This window comes from Lingula anatina, chromosome 6 (assembly GCF_051362555.1).
Source record: "Lingula anatina isolate TDL-2025a chromosome 6, LinAna3.0, whole genome shotgun sequence".
Lineage (NCBI taxonomy): Eukaryota > Metazoa > Brachiopoda > Lingulata > Lingulida > Lingulidae > Lingula > Lingula anatina.
In genome coordinates, this window is record NC_141772.1 from 13,752,975 (window position 1) to 13,768,908 (window position 15,934).

General features: G+C 35.5%; 2 protein-coding genes across 6 annotated transcripts in view; one reads left to right on the forward strand and one right to left on the reverse strand.

The window, feature by feature from the left end:
* Window positions 1-15,934, reverse strand: part of LOC106151926 (uncharacterized) — a 48,441-nt gene that overhangs the window by 1,878 nt on the left and 30,629 nt on the right. The window lies entirely within an intron of this gene.
* The window catches only part of LOC106151928 (contactin-associated protein 1-like), a 142,241-nt gene continuing 135,067 nt past the window's right edge, over window positions 8,761-15,934 (forward strand). The window contains exons 1-6 of one of the 5 annotated variants that reach the window (XR_015335324.1): window positions 8,761-8,910; window positions 9,272-9,440; window positions 10,181-10,225; window positions 10,550-10,581; window positions 11,040-11,131; window positions 11,343-11,889. The gene's annotated coding sequence lies outside the window, so the exon portion shown is untranslated. The other 4 variants (XR_015335323.1, XM_087016402.1, XM_087016403.1 and 1 more) reach the window with 4 other exon arrangements.

A 15,934-nucleotide genomic window follows, 5' to 3' on the forward strand; every position in this document is an offset into this window, starting at 1 on the left:
GTCTTTCTCCATCCTTACCGCGCACTAAATAGACAAAATGCCTGCAGTGATTACTTTGTTTGTTCATCAATCCAGGATGTGTTCTCAGAATGGCATCCAAACACTGCACTTGTCCACTGCCTGCTGCCAAGTGGGTTGCATTATTGCCTCCGTTGTTTAGAACAGCTGGATCCGCCTTATGTTCATTTAGCAAATACTTTACCACATCAACATGACCATTTCTAGACGCTTCACACAGAGCGGTGTTCCCGTATTTGTCTTGAATATTTGGATCAATCCTACGTTCATGATTCCTTCTTAGAACGGCATCCAAACATTGTACTTTTCCACTACTTGCGGCACAGTGGGCTGGATTTTGTCCATCATTATTTTGAATGGTAGGATCTGCACCACCTTCATTTAACAGACATTCCACGACGTCCAGGCCGACATTATTGAAAACTGCAATATGTAGAGCAGTGTTTCCGTTTTTGTTCTGAATACTTGGGTCCGCCTTATGTTTATTTATCAAACACTTTACCACATCAACATGGCCATTTCTTGATGCTTTGCACAGAGCGGTGTTCCCGTACTTGTCTTGAATATTTGGATCAATCCTATGTTCATGATTCCTTCTTAGAACGGCATCCAAATATTGTACTTGTCCACAACGTGCGGCACAGTGTACTGGGTTTTCTCCATCATTATTTACGATGGTTGGATCTGCTCCGCCTTCATCTAACAGACATTCCACGACGTCCAGGCCTGCATTACTGAGAACTGCAATGTGTAGAGCAGTGTTTCCGTTTTTGTTCTGAATACTGGAGTCCGCCTTATGTTTATTTATCAAACGCTTTACCACATCAACATGACCATTTCTTGATGCTTCACACAGAGCGGTGTTCCCGTACTTGTCTTGAATATTTGGATCAATCTTACGTCCGTGATTCTTTCGCAGAATGGCATCCAAATAATGCGCTTGTCCACTACTTGCGGCACAGTGGGCTGGATTTTGTCCATCATTATTTTGAATGGTTGGATCTGCCTCACCTTCATCTAACAGACATTCCACGACATCCAGGCCGACATTATTGAGAACTGCAATATGAAGAGCAGTGTTTCCGTTTTTGTTCTGAATATTGGGGTCCGCCTTATGTTCATTTATCAAACACATAACCACACCTACATGACCATTTCTAGATGCTTCATACAGAACTGTGTTCCCGTACTTGTTCTGATAATTGACATCGATTCCGTCCATTGCAGCTATTTCTTTCACTAACTCGACGTGACGGCCCCATGCGGCACACACCAGGGTATTGCTGGTCACAGATAAACCATGGCGCTGCAGCCTGTTGTATATGTCTCTGAAGTTACCCATCGCTGCAGCATCGAGGCACGTTATGTCTCCCATAATTGAATTCACACTTTTCTTGATGTCGATGTTCGGTAGATCAGTAAGGTACTGCACCACGTCATCGTACCCCATCCGACAGGCACGACCCAGGGCTGTTTCTCCAGACTTTGTGACAGCATTCAGGTCTGCACCCATTTTGAGAAGCAGCTTCACACCATCAAGGAATCCTACACCGGCAGCATAGTGCAGTGGGGTAAAATTATTTGAGTCAGTAATATTTACCAAATTATGGTCACGAGTGCAGAGTTTTTTTAGCTCATCCATTCTCTTATTTCTTATGACCTTGTGAATTGGTTTCGTTTCACTCTCAAGTTTTCCTGCTAAATCAATTCGGTCTGCCACACTCTTGTGATGTTTCTTTAAAGCTATCTCTTTGGCAGTACAACCATCCAGCTCACCAGGGTGAGTGCCGCTTGTGACCTGCGTGGAAAGTTTCGCCCAATCAAAATGTCTGAATATTGTCAGAACTGCATGTTCGTTATTGTGAAACGCTGCAGCGTGTAGAACATTGAATCCATTATCATCCCTGTACTTAAGGACTTCGCTTCTGTCCACCTGGCGTGCAGTCCTATCTAGCTCGTACCAAAGCTTAGGCTGTGAGATAAGTGCATGCAGGCGGCGTAACAGATCAGCTATCACTGAAATATCTTCCGTTTTTTCTCCTGAAATGAAGGGATGTTTTTTATCTTTAAATTAAAACAAACTGTCTTCTTTGTAATAAACACAAACATTTGACACACGCCGTCTTATCTCATACTTTTTGCTCCCATATTAAGGGCACCACATATAAATCCTTTTTCGAATACGTTTGTCATTTTCTTTGGTACATGAAGAGCCTCAGGGATTTGCAGTTGATAAAATCATCATCTCAATATTATTAACTTCTGAAGAGGTATGTGATACAACGTTAATGTCAATATACAATGTTAGCAGGTCAACATCAACTTCATAATACAGTATGGGCTTATCCATAAAAAATATGAACATGTACATATACATTTTGATTGAAATGCCTTTCATCTGAAGATTAAGCTAAACAGAATTTGGATTAGCAGCACTGACATTACTTTTCTACTTAATCCCAAAAATTAAAATCCATTCTCCTACATGTACATAAAGTATTAAATTACGTTTATTGTATAAACTAAGACTATGTTAACCAATGTATTTCGGAAAAGATTTTAGTGATGTTTTGAGGTATTACATGTACGTGTTTTGTCGACACATTTTCTACACATTTTCTGCTAAATCTCCATGCACGTTCAGCTTGTTTTTGAGATTTAAATAAGTTTACTTCTACTGTTGCGGATAAAATTTAAAAGTCACTCGCTTTAACTAGAGTGACCGAAAGTACAGATCTTAAAGAATTGCTTTAAATCTAAAGATTGTAATTTTGTCAACGATTCTTGTATTGTGATTGGCGGGGGTTGGGGCGTGAGAATATATAAAAACCTATTTTGATACATTGTTAGGTCATTGTGTTATATAAAAATAACACCTTTTCATTGCCCCGTGTATTGCCTGGTTTGGAATGCAACTCGATATATTTCTACAATTTATGTAACTTACTGGCATACAGCACTTGCGGTAGCGTCACTACAGCAAATATTTGTTATTATGAACCATATTAATCAAAATTGTCTTGGTATAGAATATTAATATTAAGACGGAAGAATTCAAATGTGGATTTTGTGCATTGTTTAGCAAAAATTGGTGTCTACAAATTTACAATAGAATTTACATGTATATATTTCTCTCCTTGATCCGGCGCGCCCCTTAGCAAAATGAAAAGTTTGCAGCAAACTTGCAAAAAATTTGCAGCAAATTTGCTGCAAACCAAATAGTTTGCAAGAAACTGTTTGCAGGTTGTTGCAAGAAAAATCACAGTTGTTGCAAATTTGCTGCAAATTTGTAGGAAGATTAAAAGTTTGCAGGTTGTTGCAAGAAAAATCACAGTTGTTGCAAATTTGCTGCAAATTTGTAGGAAGATTAAAAGTTTGCAGGTAGTTCGCAAGAAAACTATCATTTTCTAGCGAATTCGCAGCAAATTTGCAAGAAAGCTTCTATTTTCTTGCAAATTTGCAGAAAATTTGCAAGAAGACCCTCATTTACATAAAAGTTTGCTGGAAGTTTGCAAGAAAGACTATACACTGTTGCAAATTTGCAGCAAATTTGCAAGAAACTGCTCATTTACATAAAAGCCTGAAGAAAGTTTGCAAGGATAAATATACCCTGTTGCAAATTTGCAGAAAATTTGCAAGAAAACCTTCATTTACATAACATTTTGCAGAAAGTTTGCAAGAAAGATCAACATTGTTGCAAATGCAGTAAATTTGCAATAAACTCCTCATTTACATAAATGTTTGCAAGAAACTCAGCTTTTATACACACCAAGTTAATTCATTTGCAAGAAATTGCAAAAAATTGTTTCATGTTTGCAGCAAATTTGCAAATTTTTTTTCATATAAAAGTTTGCCTGAGTTTTGCAAGAAAGTCCATACCTTTTTTTACTAACATACAGTTAAATAAATGATGTTTGCACTGAGCATGGGTGTCAGAAAGTGCCATTTTCAAGCCAAAATATTAGTATTGAGTTTAAAAAAAGAAAAAAAAGACCAAGTTAACTAACAGCTTATGAGATTTTTGCACGAAACTAAGAAATTTATAAACTTTAGTTTATGAGAAGTCTGAAGACACCTGAAGACACTTAGACATTTGTTAATAGTTTGGGAGAAGTTTGCAAGATGACATTTACTTAGTTTGCATAAAATTTGCGAGATACTCAGCAGTCTACTTACAGTTTGCAATAAGTTTGCAAGAAACTTGGACATAAACTTACAATTCACAAGAAGTTTGCAAGAAACTTAAACAATTACTTACAGTTTGCGAAAAGTTTGCAAGAAACTTAGTCAATTACTTACAGTTCGCCATAAGTTTGCAAGAAACTTAGACATCAACTTACAGTTCACAAGAAGTTTGCAAGAAACTTAGACAATTACTTACAGTTCGCGATAACTTTGCAAGAAACTTAGACAATTACTTACAGTTCGCGACAAGTTTGCAAGAAACTTAGACATTTACTTACAGTTTGCGATAACTTTGCAAGAAACTTAGACATTTACTTACAGTTCGCGATAACTTTGCAAGAAACTTACACAATTACTTACAGTTCGCGATAAGTTTGCAAGAAACTTAGAAATTAACCTACAGTTCACAAGTTTGCAAAAAAAAAAAAAAGGGCTATTTGCTTACAGTTTGCAAAAAACTTATAAAAATAGAAATTAACTTTTTTTTTTTAAATAATCAAGATATAGGCATTTGAAAACTTCTTTTCCATTCTCGAATCCATCCTTACTCAAACTAACAAAATTGTACTAAAAAAAACAAACAAACAATTCATGTACAGTTATGGATTTTGCCCACTTTTTGGCCAAATTTATTTATTTACATAACCCCACATAAAAAAAAAAAAAATAGTTCCAAAGGCTTATATAAATGATTATTTATTCATTATAACATTTGTACTTGATTTAATTTAAGTTCTTATGTATTATTATCAAATTAATACTTTGATTTACTGCTTATAAAACCGAGATACCAGGATGATGTTAAGATTTCATAGGGTTTTCGTGATTTAGGCAGATTTGGAGCAATACTGAATTATGATGTAACCCACCAACTATCAATGAACATAAAAATCAACACTACAGGGGATGACATTCCTGAGAAGTACTTCTTAAAAACAAATAAACTCTTTAGCCCAGGGTGAGTTTGCAAACCCTGATTGTATACTGATGAGCATGTGAAGATCACTTAATTGACTCCCAGTAATTGCATGGGCAGACCACGGCATACAGAAAAATGAGCAAAATACTAAGGTGCACTGTCAAGTTATGATCAGGGTAAATTGGTTTGTCACATGGGTCATCACAGGTATCTCCATCGAATCATCATCACTGTAACTATAATCACCATCACAATGGACTTCATTACTCAACTCTTCGCTATAAGAGAAGTTAGGACCACAGTTTTCTTTGCCATTGTCATTTTCACAAACTTCTTTTAGTTGTGTTATTGTGTCAGATATGTCACATATAGCTGTTGCTTTAATATTCTGTACATCCAACTCTTTGGCATTCTCAGGATAAGGTCTTTATCTTTTGGGTCTCACTCTACCAAGTTGGTCAGCCATCTTGTCTAAAATAAATAAGAAAAAAAGAATTATGAAAAATATTTGTCACAATAAGCCTAGATTGATCAAATTTATTATAACAGGTCTCATGATTAAAAAAAGATGTACATTTTCAGTCCCCATTTACTATAGATTACTAAGTAGCATTGTATTCAAAGCAGAAAGATTCTCATTTCATTATATAGCACCTACATAAACAAACTGATTTCTATCTAAGCAAAGAACAGTGGTCCTTCAATTGAAATGCATACTAGTAAGGGTGGAACTTCAAATTCAGTGCCCTTGACACATCTGGTCTTTCAAATTTTCATGGATAATTACAGTGCAGCAGAATGGCTCTTTGGTTCTTTTATGGAAACTACACACCTGAGAGATAATTAACTAAGAAGACCAACATATTACACACTGATTCTTATCTGAGAGGTCTTTCAATTCAATTTGTTAAATCTCTAAGCCCTGTGGTTCATCAGAATGAAACAATGAAAGAATTAAATGCAAATTATTAAAACTTAACAAAAAAAAAAAAAAAAAAAAAAAAAAAAAAAAAAACAGCAAACCCATGCTTATTAAGTTCAGTTGCATATATTCCTTTTTTCAATTATTTGTCCTTCTTGAAAAGTAATCATTATACTTGGATCCTCGGTTTTCAGCTTACATAACTAGTGGAGTATGAATAAAGTTTTATTTACAGTTATTTGTGCATTGATTATTTAATTTTCCTCGACTTTAACACCCCCCCCTCCCCAATCCGACATTCTTAATAGTAAAAATGTATTTCTGCTTAAGCATGCTGTGGAATGGACATTTAAGAATAAAACCCTAGATGTCACTCAAATCATGTAATTCACAGGCTCTTAAACTCTAATTAGTGCCTGAATACCTTTAAATTTCTTCTGCTAGTTTGTACATTGATAGTCTTCATATAGCAATACATGTATATATTCCTTATGTCTGTGTTATTGGCTTGTTCGAATAGAATTGCACTGTAAAATTATCAAGTAAATGTTGATAATCCTCAATGCTAGAAAATTATTTTTTCCTTGGCACTTGTTATTATTTTCTGAATCTTTTCTTGTAGTTTTTTTTTTTTCACTTTTGACCTAATAACCTTCAAATTTTTGCAATGTATTAAACTTATTTTTTAAGAGACACCTGCCAGATTCCCCCACCATCCCCCCCATTCAAGTCTCTGACATGCTCATCTTGCAAGATGCTGAGAGAAAGGATGAAACCTGTTCACACCTGACTGTTAATAACTGATCTGTATCTAGGTAAAGATCATGGACCTTAAAATTCCTACTTGCTAATTAGAGAAGCATTTAACAACAAACAAGTATCTATCCCTTAAGGTACATACTGTCTTTCAACAAGCTTAGCTGAACAATTCCACTTCTAAGAGTATTTACAGGTCATCAAAGCTTAATGTGACTACAACTCAATTTTAAATTCTATATTATCTGACAGATATTTCAGGACTACCTAAGCTATTTAGCTTCACTGGATTATAAATGGATTCAGATAAAAGCATTTCACTTCCTGACAAATAACCCAAATGACTGTGGAAGGGGTCCTAATAATGGAAAATTGCATTTTGTTATGCATATACCTAGAGACATCAAAATTTTATCAATTTTAGGATGCATAAATGGTAAATTTTTGCCACAAAAGCTCACCAATTGCCAGTAAAATTTTAAATAGTACTAAGGTACTGTAATTACCACAAGACATCATTTAATACTGCTCGAAAAATGATATTTGAACAATATTTTCTGCTAGCTTGCTATGCCGATATAATCCAGGCAGATAAGTAAGATATGTACTTGTATGTTAAATTTTCAGCCAAAATTTAAAATAAGGAGCAGTTAAAAGCTCCTTTATGCTGATCAAGTGATTTTTCCTTGTCATGTATAATAAATTATTCTAGTTGTATAACAAACTAGTAGAAGTAGTTAATAAGCATTTACTGGGAATCCATGTTTCACCACACTCAGTTCAAAATGTACCTTTAACTATGGTAATATACACAGAAACCTACAGCTAATTTTATCAGATTTTGTTAAACTAGAATAAACTAAATAGGTAATAACAGTAGACAAGGGTAATATTTTATACACAGTTAAGTATCAAACTGTCATTTCTTAAGAAACACTAAAGGGAATCCTCCTTCCAAAGTCTTAGTTGACACTCACTCTTATAAAGGTGACAATTTTCAATTGGCCGACAACTATCTGAAATGCTCAGCCCACAAGATGTGCTGCTAGCAAGGAAGAGCCCTATTCACACCTGACTGTTAATTACTATAGCACTGATCTGTATCAAAGATTCGGGGACTATTGTAAAGCTAGGAGGACAAGCAAGTCCCCATCTCCTAAGACTCAAACTGTCTCTTAATAAGCTTTCCTAAACAATTCCACTTTGAAGAATACAGCACATCAGAGCCTAATCTAACTGTACCTCAAAAATTTAATGTAACCTGACATATAAGTACATTTGGGCTATTTAACTTCACTGGATTGTTATAGACTTGATTTAAAATGTCATCATTATTTGACACAAGCTAAAATGTAAGCAGAAAAGATGCTTTTAATGTAAAAATGCATTTTATATTGACATTGAATGGCATTTATCAGTTTTAAGACATTAAAATTATTTAACTTTTATCAATGTCAATTCATAAAAAATACACAAACCAAATGGTCCTTTTAATAAAACAATGTAAAGATAATATAAATCTGATGGTAACTTAGGAATGGAAAGAAAAAAAGTAATATTTACTAACACTCACGATTTAAACAATGTATCAAACTGTTTCGTGCTTTTTTTTTTCTGAAGAGACACCTGAGAGACCTCCTACATTCAAGTCTCTGTTGACACCCACTCAAATATTGAGATGATAATTTTCAATCATCTGATAACTATCTTGCTAGATAAGCTGCTACGTACCTTTCACTGCATGGTTTGCTAGTGTTGCTGGGATTCATCTTCCGCGAAATAAAGACACGCGCAGCCTTGACGACTTTTCAACAATTCCACCCCAGTAAACATTAGTTGATCTGGATGCAGGAGCAGATCTGTAGTGGTGTTGGCAGAATCTACCTTTTCTAATCGATAGATCAAATTCTTGGTCACGGGGGAGCTCTCATGAACAGCGATTATCTGACAACCGGAAATGGTCATGAAAACGATTAATCGTGATAGGTTGATGCGCGATCTGATGCATCACGGGAAATTTTGAAGAAGAAGGCGGTTTGAGATTTACCGGCAGCTGATTTTAAGTTGGTGTAACCAGTTAGAAATTATGATGCGTTGATTGCAAAGCCAGGTGAGTGCAAATATTAATCAGAACGTTTGATTCAAGATAGGATTTTACTACACTCAGAGAATTCTCATCATGCCTGCGAGTAGAAGGTAGAAAGTAAACCGATTCTAAATACAGTTCTAGTATGGGGGCGCTAGTATGGTACTTGTTGGGAAGGCCATCTCGTTCTCTCTCTCTCTTTCTTTCTCTTCTTATTTTCCTCCCTCTCTCTCTCTCTCTCTCTCTTCTTTTTTTCCGCTCTCTCTCTCTTCTTTTTTCCTCTCTCTCTCTCTCTCTCTTCTTTTTTCCTCTCTCTCTCTCTCTCTCTCTCTCTCTCTCTGTAACTGTGGAATAAGTGTGTAACTATATTCTTTTTAAATTATAGAGACGTGGATTACTATTGGTTTTGACAAGGATGGAGTTGTATCAGTGGAAGACGTTTCGAAGTTTGAGAGGGAGGAAGAGTAAGAAGGGGAAGTCCCTACTGTTGGAGAGACACTCATGGCTCATTGGGATGGTTGCATGTATTTGGCAAAAGTGATTTTCATTTAGTGGTAAGTGTATTCTCAATTAGTATAGCATGCTTAGGTGAAATAAATTCAAAGGGCAGAAGGGTTCATACAGCACTTAAGGTACATATTAACAGAGCATCGCTGTAACATGATGGATTTCCAGTAACACATATAAACTACTTCTTCAAATTTCCTAATTACTCAAATAAATTTAACATGATAAGGGGTAAACTGAATAAGTCACCAGATTGGTCATTAAAGAGCTTTAGACTGCGCCTTTCTTTAAATTTTTGGCCAGAAATTTAGCCTATTTTTATGACCTATTATTATTATTATTATTTTTATTTATTATTATAATTTTTTTTTGCCCATTGATATACAGCATAGAGTGCTAGAAGAAAAATCTGTTCAAATATTTTTTTTCTTTTTTTCTTTTTTTTTTTTTTTGGGGGGGGGGGTTAATTAAACTATGCCTTTTGGTAATCCTCTAAGTTATACTACTTGAAACTATATGCTGGCATTTTGTTGGCTTATGTGCATGGCCAAAATTTACTTCATATGCACCTTTAAACTTAGCCCCTTGAAATTACTTTTAATCTTGAAAAAAAAAAAAAAAAACTTGCACATTCAATCATATCTGCCACAGGAAAAATTTATAGTTTTAATAGTCTTGATGGTTTTAAAAGTCAGTTTTGGTCATTTCCACAGAAAGGAGAAATATCAAAGTGCAAATACATGTGTTTTAAAAGAATGCTTTGAAAGCTATTCTCCTTTTATTTTAGATTACAGAAATGCATGTCAGAAGGAAAAGAAGGCATATGTGAAAGGTGAGTAAATGTATTTTCAGTGAGTGTCAAAGACTTCTGAACAAATCTAAGAATTTAAGTGTATCACCCTCATACTGACTTACCTCTTCTTTGTGAAACTAATATGTCTGATAATTCCATAATTATTGTTGGGGTTTTTTTTAAATAGTAACACAGAATCCAAAATGTTTCAGTGTTGCCTTGCTTCTGAATAACAGGAACCCCACTTTTTGTTTTAGTTCAAACAACCATGCAACCTATGATGAACTGTTCATATATATAAATATATATTCTTAATGCATCACTTTTTTGGTAGAATAACATTTTATGTTTTAATGTTTTTAGATAAAAAGGACAACCAGAGCAATGGTAGTAGTGTAAGTATATTGTTAATTGACCTGCAATTGCTGTTGCATATCTTTTCGACTAAATGGTGAAAAAATTGTAATTTCCTCTTTCAAATAATAATTACATTTTACACACTTAAATTCAAATTTAATAAAGCTTTCCCTATGTTATTCAAGGAAAAAATCAGAGCCAGCTTGTAATGCAGCAGTTGAAGAAAGTGTTTCAGTGCCTCGTGCATCATCTGTTCCCCGTCTTACTCCCACCATCTCCAACTCTGTGCCCTCTATATATCTCCCCACACCCTTACCATCTCCAACCCTGTGCCCTCCATATCTCCCCACACCCATACCATATCCAACCCTGTGCCCTCTATATCTCCCCACGCATACCCTGTGCCCTCCATATCCATCCCCCCCATCTGTCTCATTTAGTTTTTTAAATGAAGTCGTGCTTTCTTTATTTATTGTTTAAATTCTCTTTCTTTCAGTGTATGTTATTAACAACCTGAAAATGGATGGGCCAGCAATTAAGCACACTATGAGTGCAAAAATTCACACTGCAAAGAGGGCCTTAAAAAAGGTAGGAAAAGTATTTTTAACTGTGATTAGATTATACCATGCCTGCTAAATTTATTTTTGTTTTACTTAACAACATAAATCATATATATGTATATATATATATATATAGGTGTATTTATTAAGGGAATATACTAGAAGCTTACTTGACAAACTACCTGTGAGTGCAACAAATTTTACAAGAAATGTCAAGTTTTATTTTTCTTGTCTTTCAGATGTGATATGGTGCTTGTATCCCAGTCGAAATTTGGTCTGACTTCTCTAGCGGGTGAAACAACAGGGGTGATATGTTTTCCAGAGATCAACTACAACCTGCCTGATCTCTACGTTTATTTCTCTGGCTGACAGATTTGGAGTCTCCTAGGACAGCAGGGACTATCTAGCTATCGGTTCAACTGATCAAACTTACTCTGAGCTCTTATACGAAGTTCTACTCCTTATATACTTATACACACAAAATACATTACAGTGAATCATTAACAGGATTGAGATATTGAAGCCAGTTAACAGAATTAAGACATCTTACTAAGGACTCGATAATTAAACTCGGACTTCTTTAAACTTGGATGTAAATAAAGTTGTTGAACCCTCTTAAAAATTAAAGCATCCTTTATAGCTTGGTTACTGTTCTTTCCAATGAATAAAATGCATAAGCAGATTCACGTTGTATCATTATATCAGAGACATCTGAACAATCTTTACCAAATGTTGATTTAATTTGATTTAAATGTGCAAGTTTCTAAAATAAAATATTGAAAAATGTTTATGGTGTTTCTTACTGATATTCTGTGTGTGCTATTTTTTCATTCATTTGATAATTTTTCTGTATGTGTTCTGCCAGCTGTACTAAATGGCTAAAATACAGTAATAAAATTTTGCTACTCCATGATTTCAAATATGGCATACATGATTTAATTAAAAAAAAGAACTGGCATAAATAAAAGCATAATCACTGGGTTAAATATTAGTTGTCAGTCTACTGCAATAGTGGTACTGCAGAAGAATGTTTTTTCGATTTTTTTTTTTTTTTTTGGGGGGGAGGGGGGTTCCGGAAAAATTCGCGAGAACAGTTCTGGAGAGTTTGCAGCAAATTTGCAAGAAGGATTTCTTAAGAGTTTGCAGAGCGTTCGCAAGAACAGTTCTGGAGGGTTTGCAGCAAATTTGCAAGATCTTCTAGTGAATTTGCAGAAAATTCGCAAGAACAGTTCTGGAGAGTTTGCAGCAAATTCGCAAGAACTGTAGTGGAGAGTTTGCAGCAAATTCGCATGAATGGTTCTTGAGAGTTTGCAGCAAATTTGCAAGAAACCTGTGACAGATTCCCTTTTGTCATGCTGATTAAGTTTGTGGGGAGTTTGCAGCAAATTTGCAAGAGACTTAATTTACATGGTAAATTTCCTCTTGCAAATTTGTTGCAAATTTGCAGCAACTGTTTGCAAGAAGCCTTAAATTTTGCTAAGGGGCGCGCCCGCCCCTTAATGTGGTAGTACTTACCTTGGACTGACACAACATCCAGCATTTCATCCACATCCCTCGCGATCGTATAATCTCTCTGAAGAAGACTGTTGCTGTCTCCTATTTGGATGTTGTGGCTTTGGTTGATGCTAATTGTCTGTATGTTTGGATTAGTAAGTTTGCTTGGCACTGGAAAAACCAGGTCATAATAAATTAATCATTCAACAGCATATCCATTCTTATTTGAAATAGATTCATGTTTGTCCTGCTGCACTGAATTGGACGGCACTCAATTTTCATATAAAAAACACCTCTCTGTCATTTGCCTACCTTCCACCGGTCCCCATGATTCTTGTCGGGTCTGATTCACAACCACAAGCTCTAAAACATCATTGGTTTTCTGTCCTAAGGCAAGTAGAATTTCTTCATCTTCTATTTCTGCTCCTTTGCCCTCTAAAACAACGAAAAGCCTTTCTTCTTCCCTATAACCTAACATATAGACAGTAGATAACCATATAACATCAAATTGATAAAAACATTACCTCTACCCTTTTGGTATAATAGCCTACGGTTTTATTGAACTTAAATATTTGCTCGTTTGAACACCCTTCACTATAACGGATTTAGGTTATCAAAATAAGAGGTCTCATATTTTCGAGAAACGAAGGGTGCAGTTTAGGGCAATTCTTGTAAATAACCATATTAACTTGTTGATCGCATTGTCTGTCATTTCTCGCTGGGGATATAACTTTTGTAATCTCCCGACTCTAGTCAGCATTTTGTTCCGTCTTCCAAAGGAGGTATATATAAATATTTTACATGATCTTTGCAAGTTATATTTTACGAAGTACTTTGCAATGTCACAGTGACAATTTTATATGTAGACTAGGTTTTAAAAATGCAACAACAAAAAATATATTGGCGAAAACGTCTGTACTTACCAAACAGCCTTCTAGCGTCTTGTAGCAGTGCCTCCATTGTTGTTAACTTACACGTTTTCTTCTTCTGACGGTCACATGAGTAGATGATACAAGGGGTGGCCATCTTCTTGGTGGAAATGATAATGAATACCCTCAAGAATTGTTTGCCCTAAAAGACGTATATCGTGCATATAGTTTGGTGCATGTTTCCACATCATAAATAACGATTTGAGTAATGTTAGGCGATGGGCATGTAACATGAGCATATGTTACGTGTGTAATTCATGTACATGTATTAGATTATCATACTTTTTGATTCAAAGGGCTGAATTGAAACCGGGCTCAGGGAAAAGTCGCGGAGTTGCGCTTTGGGTTTGAGCAGAGTTAATAGTCGCAGTATTATCTCTGTAATCAACATACCGTACCCATCATGCTGTATTATGTTATTAAAACAGGCATATAACGCAGATTTTGTTGAATATGATACACAAAAACAACATATTTACAAGATAAAACACTCCAAATAAACAAGATATATTTCAAATTCAACGTCAAACACACGCCCCAGTACGTAGTGTAGCTGACACGACAGAAATTATAAATAAGTTATAATTTTCATATTTCCACGATGTTCTTATGTTTTGTTCAGATTGTGTTAGATGAGAAAATACTAACAGTGCTCAATACGGTTATGTGTTCAATTATTCATATGGTCAGTTGTAAAAACGGCGATGTCGAACGTGCTCTGGGCGGTCATTTATTACTCACTGGCAGAGTGAAGGTATGGTTTGATATTTAATGTAGCTTGTGTAAAAATTTATTAACTTATTTTAATGTAACTTTGGTCTCACTTTACTTAGAAGAATCTTTGTTTATTATTATTATTATAGTTATTTTTATTATAATTTACATGATTTTCATAATTAGAATTAGTCATGTAGGGCTATGGGCATTGTATTCATGTTCTGGTATTTTTTGCCTTAGAGACAAGGCATTTTCATGAATAACACGTACAAATATTTTTACTTCATTAATAAGTTGCAGTAACAATTCAGATGGTCCGCGTAACAACTAAAGCAAAAGTAAATATCATCCCCACACATAGGAGGATCTACTGAAGGTGAGGGATGGCTTGTGTAGCTATCGAGTGTGGCCCAGATGCACTCCCTTATCCCCACCTCAGCCCACATCTACCCCACATAGCATTTGATTCGAAAAAAAGAAGTCTTCTTTAAGGAGAAGATAATCCTAAGCTGCAAAAGACACAAGAGGTAACTACGAGATACGTTGTTCTGTATGCAACTTTAACGTGATAAACGCGACACTGACTAAAGTTTCAGTAAAGACAGCGTTGATGAAGAAACATATATATGTAGGTGTAGCTACAGCAGTCATCTACACGAGACCCAAAGGGAAATAATTCAGCTCATGAAAACATGCGAATTCTTGCTTTAGAAGCTAGCACACTTAAATGTATTATAGCTGTTCATATCTCTGAACGTTATTCGTTGTCCAAACTGGCATGACATGACAGAGAGTGATGCCACCTCAGGGCCCGCCGCGCCCTCGTTTTTTTTTCTTTTTAACTAACAGTCCAGAGAAGTGTCATTTTAAAAATATAATAGGGGTCATGTGACGCATTTTGAATCGTGGAGGTTATACATCTGAGTATTCGGGGTACATGTACAGCACATCTTCAAACGCGCAATCCTTGTCCTTTTAATTCAACAGCAAAGGTCTCATATTGAAGAGTCTCATCACGGTTCAAGCATTAATTGTGGTATCTTATTCCACCGAGTAACAAAACTTATAAACCCACACACTAACAGTCAGTGTCATGACCATTTATCCACCTATCTTTGGTATTGTATAGCATTTACAAAGGTTTTTAACTTCCGGTCTTGTTAATCTGTTAGTTAAATGAATCTCGACTTTCCAACTTCACACACTATGTGTGGTTTAAAATTATGTTTTTAAAATAATTAAAAATTATAAACGGATTCTACGTTTCACAAGCTATTACGGGGGTTCTGTTTTTCGATGTGAACCCTCAGATTCAGAAACCAGGGGTTCTGAGAAACAGAGGGTCCCGAACTTCCATTAAAGGGTTTGCTTCATGCCGTCAGAATGGCCTGAACGGAACATATTCTTCAGAAAGCATGCCCAACTAACGATATCTTTATCCAAATACACAAATTAAAAGCTCATTTTGTAAATTTTTGGCTTTAAAAAACGTCCTATTTGCTCGGCCTGGGAGTTAATGAGCTACGTGGTCACGTGGTCCAATGACGACAATCGAGCCACTGGGGAACAGAGCGTGCTTAGCTGTCAAACTGAGCTGCATTGTCTACCTGTAAGATGACTTCTCTGGCTTCTGATAAAAGTTTATACTCATTCAAATCTCTTACCCGAGGGGTCTAAATCCTCGTGAAGCT